The sequence below is a fragment of the Oncorhynchus tshawytscha genome, linkage group LG16 (assembly GCF_018296145.1).
Source record: "Oncorhynchus tshawytscha isolate Ot180627B linkage group LG16, Otsh_v2.0, whole genome shotgun sequence".
In the NCBI taxonomy this organism is placed as follows: domain Eukaryota; kingdom Metazoa; phylum Chordata; class Actinopteri; order Salmoniformes; family Salmonidae; genus Oncorhynchus; species Oncorhynchus tshawytscha.
In genome coordinates, this window is record NC_056444.1 from 17691894 (window position 1) to 17700903 (window position 9010).

General features: G+C 42.9%; 1 protein-coding gene across 1 annotated transcript in view; it reads left to right on the forward strand.

The window, feature by feature from the left end:
• Positions 1-78, forward strand: part of LOC112236917 (gamma-aminobutyric acid receptor subunit rho-3-like) — a 10631-nt gene extending 10553 nt beyond the window's left edge. The window contains exon 8 of the mRNA XM_042298599.1: positions 1-78. This exon is cut by the window's left edge and continues 1371 nt beyond it. The gene's annotated coding sequence lies outside the window, so the exon portion shown is untranslated.
• The last annotated feature ends 8932 nt before the right edge of the window (positions 79-9010 follow it).

A 9010-nucleotide genomic window follows, 5' to 3' on the forward strand; every position in this document is an offset into this window, starting at 1 on the left:
AATTAATGGTGTATCTTATGTCCTTTATCCACATAACATGTGTAAATATTTGTATGAACATAACGAGATTCAACAACTGAGACATAAACTGAACAAGTTCCACAGACATGTGACTAACATAAATGGAATAATGTGTCCCTGAACAAAGGGGGGGGGGGTCAAAATTAAAAGTAACAGTCAGTATCTGTTGTGACCACCAGCTGCATTAAGTACTGCAGTGCATCTCCTCCTCATGGACTGCACCAGATTTGCCAGTTCTTGCTGTGAGATGTTACCCCACTCTTCCACCAAGGCACCTGCAAGTTCCCAGACATTTCTGGGGGGAATGGCCCTAGACCTCACCCTCCGATCCAACTGGCCCCAGACGTGCTCAATGCGATTGAGATCCGGGCTCTTCGCTGGCCATGGCAGAACACTGACATTCCTGTCTTGAGGGAAATCACGCACAGAACGATCAGTATGGCTGGTGGCGTTGTCATGCTGGAGGGTCATGTCAGAATGAGCCTGCAGGAAGGGTACCACATGAGGGAGGAGGATGTCTTCCCAGTAACTCACAGCGTTGAGATCGCCTGCAATGACAACAAGCTCAGTCCGATGATGCTGTGACACACCGCCCCAGACCATGACGGATCCTCCATCTCCAAATCGATCCCGCTCCAGAGTACAGGCCTCGGTGTAATGCTCATTCCTTCGACGATAAACACGAATCCGACCATCACTCCTGGTGAGACAAAACTGCGACTCGTCAGTGAAGAGCACTATTTGCCAGTCCTGTCTGTTCCAGCAACAGTGGGTTTGTGCCTATAGGCGACGTTGTTGCTGGTGATGTCTGGTGAGGACCTGCCTTACAACAGGCCTACAAGCCCTCAGTCCAGCCTCTCTCAGCCTATTGCAGACAGTCTGAGCACTGATAGAGGGATTGTGTGTTCCCGGTGTAACTCGGGCAGTTGTTGTTGCCATCCTGTACCTGTCCCGCAGGTGTGATGTTCGGATGTACCGATCCTGTGCAGGTATTGTTACACGTGGTCTGCCGCTGCGAGGACGATCAGCTGTCTGTCCTGTCTCCCTGTTGCACTGTTGTCTTAGGCGTCTCACAGTACGGACATTGCAATTTATTGCTCTGGCCACATCTGCAGTCCTCATGCCTCCTTTCAGCATGCCTAAGGGACGTTCACGCAGATGAGCAGGGACCCTGGGCATCTTTCTTTTGATGTTTTTCAGAGTCAGTAGAACGGCTTCTTTAGTGACCTAAGTTTTCATAACTGTGACCTTCATAACTGTGACCAGCCTAGCGTCTGTAAGCTGTTAGTGTCTTAATGACCGTTCCACAGGTGCATGTTTATTAATTGTTTATGGTTCATTGAACATGCATGGGAAACATTGTTTAAATCTTTTACAATGAAGATCTGTGTTATTTGGATTTTTATGAATTATCTTTGAAAGACAGGGTCCTGAAAAAGGGACGTTTCCTTTTTTGCTGAGTTTATCATATCCAAGGAGCCTGAAAGCTAACATTTTCATTCATCATTCAAATCAGTTGCCATGTAGTTGAGACCTTTTTTTAATAATAATTGGATTTAAACATAAACATTTTTAAATGTCTGTAATTTTTTGTTAATTACAAATTAGCTATATATACACACACACTACCAGTCAAAAGAACAACTACTCATTCAAGGTTTTTTTAAATTTTTTTTAACTATTTCCTACATTGTATAATGATAGTGAATACATCAAAACTATGAAATAGCACATATGGAATCATGTAGAAACCAAAAAAGTTATAAACAAAACTAAATATATTTTATATTTGAGATTCTACAAATAGCCACCCTTTGACTTGATGACAGCTTAGCAACCTCTTGGCATTCTCTCAACCAGCTTCACCTGGAATGCTTTTCCAAAAACAGTCTTGAGGGAGTTCCCACATATGCTGAGCACTTGTTGGCTGCTTTTCCTTCACTCTGCCGTCCAACTCATCCCAAACCATCTCAATTTGGTTGAGGTCAGGGGACTGTGGAGGCCAGGGCATCTGAGGCAGCACTCCATCACTCTTCTTCTTGGTTAAATAGCCCTTACACAGCCTGGAAGTGTGTTGGGTCATTGTCCTGTTGAAAAACAAATCATAGTCCCACTAAGCCCAAACCAGATGGGATGGTGTATCACTGCAGAATGCTGTGGTAGCCATGCTGGTTAAGTGTGCCTTGAATTCTAAATAAATCAAAAACTGTGTTACCAGCAAAGCACCCCCACACCGTAACACCTCCTCCTCCATGCTTTACGGTGGGAAATACACATATGCTGAGATCATCCGTTCACCCACACCGCATCTCACAAAGAAAGGCAGTTGAAACAAACAAAAAAACTATTTGGACTCCAGAAAAAAGGACACATTTCCACCAGTCTAATGTCCATTGCTCGTGTTTCTTGGCCCGAGCAAGTCTCTTCTTCTTATTTGTGTATTTTAGTAGTGGTTTCTGTGAAGCAATTCAACCATGAAGGCCTGATTCATACAGTCTCCCCTGAAAAGTTGATGTTGAGATGTGTCTGTTGAATTCTGTAAAGAATTTATTTTGGCTGCAATTTCTGAGGCTGATACCTATAATGAACTTTTCCTTTGCAACAGAGATAACTCTGGGTCTTCCCTTCCTGTGGTGGTCCTCATGAGAACCAGTTTCATCATAGCACTTGATGGTTTCTGCAACTACACTTGAAGAAACTGTCAAAGTTCTTGACATTTTCTGTATTGACTGACCATGTCTTAAAGTAATGATGGACTGTCGTTTCTCTTTGCTTATTTGAGCTGTTCTTGCTATAATATGGACTTGCTATATTACCAAATAGGGCCATCTTCTGTATACCCCCCTACCTTGTCACAACACAACTGATTGGAGCGGCAGGGTAGCCTAGTGGTTAGAACATTGGACTAGTAACCGGAAGGTTGCAAGTCTTGTTAGTCGTATTGCTAACGTTAGCTAGTTAACTATGTCTAGCTTGATGGATACTTACCTACCTAGCTAGCTGACTTTGCCAGATTTAGCAACGGCCACTGGCACTTGGAACGGACTTCAGTCAGCTAAATTTGGCTAGCTAACGCGTTAGCTGTTTTACTTTGAATGAAGGCGAATCAGGTAATTGAGTCAGGTGGCTGGCAAGTGACAACTCACCAATTTACAGCTGGCCAGTTCTCGACATGCACATTTTCAAAGTTATTAAGTTGACTAGCTAGCTAACTTAAGTTGTGTATGCTCGCTAAAAAAACATCCCAAAATAACTAACTTTATTAGTTAAGCTAAGCTCGTCTAAAATTGATATGAATGCTCTCACAAAGCCAGCTGACTGATCTTTTAAACTCTTGTCTGCCAATGTGGTGCAACAACCCACATACTGGACAGAGGTGATAGTCAGCTGTCATGGTCTCTCTGGTAAGTTGCTGTGAGATGTCCAGAGTCTGAAGCAGTAGATTGTGTCTGCGTCCTGCACCAGTTAAGCATGCACATTCTGTTCTCTATCTATATATGTCTTGCTATATATACACACACATTACATAACCAAAAGTATGTGGACATGTGCTCGTTGAAAAACATGTAATTCCAAAATCATGGGTATTAATATGGAGTTGGTCCCCCCACTTTGCTGCTATAACAGCCTACACTTTCTGGAAAGGCTTTCCACTAGATGTTAGAACATTGCTGCTAGGACTTGCTTCCATTCAGCCACAAGAGCATTAGTGATGTTGGTCGATTAGGCCTGGCTCGTAGTCTGCGTTCCAATTCATCCCAAAGGTGTTCGATGGTGTTGAGGTCAGGGCTCTGTGCAGGCCAGTCAAGTTCTTCCACACCGACCTCAACAAACCATTCCTGTATGGATCTCGCTTTGTGCACGGGGGCATTGTCATGCTGAAACAGGAAAGGGCCTTCCCCAAACTGTTACCACAGAGTTGGAAACACAGAATCATCTAAAATGTCATTGTATGCTGTAGCATTATGATTTCCCTTCACTTGAACTAAGGGGCCTAGCCCGAACCATGAAGAACAGCCCCAGACCATTATTCCTCCTCCACCAAACTTTACATTGGCACTATGTATTGGGCCAGGAAGTCTTCTCCTGGGACCTGACAAACCCAAATTTGTCCGTCGGACTGCCAGGTGATGAAGTGTGATTCATCACTCCAGAGAACACGTTTCCACTGCTCCAGAGTGGAAACACCTCCAACCAACGCTTGACATTGCGTATGGTGACCTTAGGCTTGTGTGCGGCTGCTCGGCTATGGAAATTCATTTCATGAAGCTCCTGACAAACAGTTCTTGCTGACAAACATTGCTTACAGAGGCCGTTTGGAACTCTGTAGTGAGTGTTGCAACCAACGGCATCATTTTTACATGCTACGCGCTTCAGCACTCGGCGGGCCCGTTCTGTGAACTTGTGTGGCCTATCGCTTTGCAGCTAAGCTCTTGTTGCTCCTGGATGTTTCCACTTCATAATAACTGAACTTACATTTGACCGGGGCAGCTTTAGCAGAGCAGACATTTTTAAGAAAGGGGGCATTCTATGACGGTGCCACGTTGATAGTCACTGAGATCTTCAGTAAGGCCATTCTACTGCCAATGTTTTCTCTATGGAGATTGAATGGCTTTGTGCTCCATGTTATACACCTGTCAGCAATGGGTGTGACTCAAATAGCCAAATCCACTTTTGTGTGTATGTACATATACATATACATATACACATATATATATATATATATATATATATATATATATACATACACACACACACACACACACACACACACACACACACACACACACACACACACACACACATACATACATACATACATACATACATACATACATACATACATACATACATACATACATACATACATACATACATACATACATACATACATACATACATACATACATACATACATACATACATACATACATACATACAGTGGGGCAAAAAAGTATTTAGTCAGCCACCAATTGTGCAAGTTCTCCCACTTAAAAAGATGAGAGAGGCCTGTAATTTTCATCATAGGTACACTTCAACTATGACAGACAAAATGAGAAAAAATATCCAGAAAATCACATTGTAGGATTTTTAATGAATTTATTTGCAAATGATGGTGGAAAATAAGTACTTGGTCAAGAACAAAAGTTTATCTCAATACTTTGTTATATACCCTTTGTTGGCAATGACAGAGGTCAAACGTTTTCTGTAAGTCTTCACAAGGTTTTCACACACTGTTGCTGGTATTTTGGCCCATTCCTCCATGCAGATCTCCTCTAGAGCAGTGATGTTTTGGGGCTGTTGCTGGGCAACACGGACTTTCAACTCCCTCCAAAGATTTTCTATGGGGTTGAGATCTGGAGACTGGCTAGGCCACTCCAGGACCTTGAAATGCTTCTTACGAAGCCACCCCTTCGTTGCCCGGGCGGTATGTTTGGGATCATTGTCATTGCTGATGGAAGGAGGTTTTCATTCAAAATCTCACGATACATGGCCCCTTTCATTCTTTCCTTTACACGGATCAGTCATCCTGGTCCCTTTGCAGACAAACAGCCCCAAAGCATGATGTTTCCACCCACATCCTTCACAGTAGGTATGGTGTTCTTTAGATGCAACTCAGCATTCTTTTTCCTCCAAACACAACGGGTTGAGTTTTTACCAAAAAGTTATATTTTGGTTTCATCTGACCATATGACATTCCCCCAATCTTCTTCTGGATCATCCAAATGCTCTCTAGCAAACTTCAGACGGGCCTGGACATGTACTGGCTTAAGCAGGGGGACACGTCTGGCACTGCAGGATTTGAGTCCCTGGCGGCGTAGTGTGTTACTGATGGTAGGCTTTGTTACTTTGGTCCCAGCTCTCTGCAGGTCATTCATTAGGTCCCCCTGTGTGGTTCTGGGATTTTTGCTCACCGTTCTTGTGATCATTTTGACCCCACGGGGTGAGATCTTGCGTGGAGCCCCAGATCAAGGGAGATTATCAGTGGTCTTGTATGTCTTCCATTTCCTAATAATTGCTCCCACAGTTGATTTCTTCAAACCAATCTGCTTACCTATTGCAGATTCAGTCTTCTCAGCCTGATGCAGGTCTACAATGTTGTTTCTGGTGTCCTTTGACAGCTCTTTGGTCTTGGCCATAGTGGAGTTTGGAGTGTGACTGTTTGAGGTTGTGGACAGGTGTCTTTTATACTGATAACAAGTTCAAACGGGTGCCATTAATACAGGTAACAAGTGGAGGACAGAGGAGCCTCTTAAAGAAGAAGTTACAGGTCTGTGAGAGCCAGAAATCTTGCTTGTTTGTAGGTGACCAAATACTTATTTTCCACCATAATTTGCAAATAAATTCATTAAAAATCCTACAATGTGATTTTCTGGATTTTTTTTTTCATTTTGTCTGTCATAGTTGAAGTGTACCTGTGATGAAAATTACAGGCCTCTCTCATCTTTTTAAGTGGGAGAACTTGCACAATTGGTGGCTGACTAAATACTTTTTTGCCCCACTGTACATACATACATACATACATACATACATACATACATACATACATACATACATACATACATACATACATACATACATACATACATACATACATACATACATACATACATACATACATACACAGCTGAAGTCGGAATTTGACATACACTAGTTTTTCAACCCCTCCACTTCTTGTTAACAAACTATAGTTTGTTTACAGACAGATTATTTCACTTATAATTCACTGTATCACAATTCCAGTGGGTCAGAAGTTTACATACACTAAGTTGACTGTGCCTTTAAACAGCTTGGAAAATTCCAGAAAATCATGTCATGGCTTTAGAAGCTTCTGTACCTTCTGTACCTGTGGATGTATTTCAAGGCCTACCTTCAAACCCAGTGCCTTTTTGCTTGACATCATGGGAAAATCAAAAGAAATCAACCAAGACCTCAGAAAAAGAATTGTAGACCTCCACAAGTCTGGTTCATCCTTGGGAGCAATTTCCAAACACCTGAAGGTACCACGTTCATCTGTAAAAACAATAGTATGCAAGTATAAACACCATGGGACCACGCAGTCGTCATACCGCTCAGGAAGGAGATGCGTTCTGTCTCCCAGAGATGAACGTACTTTGGTGCGAAAAGTGCAAATCAATCCCAGAACAACAGCAAAGGACCTTGTGAAGATGCTGGAGGAAATAGGTACAAAAGTATCTACATCCACAGTAAAACGAGTCCTATATCGACATAACCTGAAAGTCCGCTCAGCAGGGAAGAAGCCACTGCTCCAAACCCGCAATAAAAATGCCAGAATACAGTTTGCAACTGCACATGGGGACAAAGATCGTCCTTTTTGGAGAAATGTCCTCTGGTCTGATGAAACAAAAATATAACTGTTTGGCCATAATGACCATTGTTATGTTTGGATGAAAAGGGGGGGGGGGTTTGCAAGCCGAAGCACACCATCCCAACCATGAAGCATGTGGGTGGCAGCATCATGTTGTGGGGGTGCTTTGCTGCAGGAGGGACTGGTGCACTTCACAAAATAGATGGCATTATGAGGGAGGAAAATGATGCGGATATATTTAAGCAACATCTCAAGACATCAGTCAGGAAGTTAAAGCTTGGTCGCAAATGGGTCTTCCAAATGGACAATGAACACAAGCATACTTCTAAAGTTGTGGCAAAATGGCTGAAGGACAACAAAGTCAAGGTATTGGAGTGGCCATCACAAAGCCCTGACCTCAATCCTATAGAAAATTTGTGGGCCGAACTGAAAAAGCGTGTGCGAGCAAGGAGGCCTACAAACCTGACTCCGTTGCACCAGCTCTGTCAGGAAGAATGGGCCAAAATTCACCCAACTTATTGTGGGAAGCTTGTGGAAGGTTAAGTTAAACAATTTAAAGGCAATGCCTCCAAATACTAATTGAGTGTATGTAAACTTCTGACCCACTGGGAATGTGATGAAAGAAATAAAAGCTGAAATAAATAATTCTCTCTACTATTATTCTGACATTTCACATTCTCAAAATAAAGTGATGATCCTAACTGACCTAAGAGAGGGAATTTTTACTTGGATTAAATGTCAGGAATTGTGAAAAACTGAGTTTAATGTATTTGGCTAAGTTGTATGTAAACTTCTGACTTCAACTGTATACACACACATCCGTGTGAATATCCTATCTATACCCAACCAGCTTCCCTGGTGAGCAGCAGCACCCATCCCTGAAAGGAGTCCAGACATCACATGACATCAGATCAGGAGTTGGCAGTCCCAGCTAAGCCTCAGGTGCTGCTAACGCGGGAGACATGGTCACATGACCTCGGCCCGGAGCATCAACACCTGGTACCACAGCTCTCTGCTCACACGGGTCTGGTAGAGTAGATAACATGTAGGGCCAGGAGTTTTTCTCAGCTATGTGACCTGACCAATCAAACCTAGTACCTAACTAGAACCCAGAGTTTTTATCAGGAAAACCTACTAGCTCTAAGTCATACACTGTGGATAGCCACAAGGAGGAATGTGCAATTGTTCGTAACTTGTAACACCCATAATTATTTTATCCCTCCTGCTGCTCAGAGCTTCAGTTGTTATTTAGCCATAGAGTCACAGTCTAGGCATACCTTCTGTAGTGGCCTTGCAAGGAGAGAGAGAGATGGTGAGAGAGTGAGTCAGTCAAATAGGGAAGAGTCAAAGAAAACAAGAGAAACAGAGGTCAAGAGGGGATAGAGTAAGTAAAGAGGGAGAGATAGAAAAAGGGGGATGGCTTCCACTATACTCTTGCATTGGTGCTCTTCTGGCCATGTGCCTTGAGTACTGCAATGTGCCAGAGTACTAATCCTATTCAAACTATAACCACTTTTGTGTGTATGTACATATATATATATATATATACACACACACACACACATACACACACACACACACACACACACACACACACACACACACACACACACACTGGGAGGCTTTCTTGAGTGGCAGGGCCATGTGAGCTCCTAAACA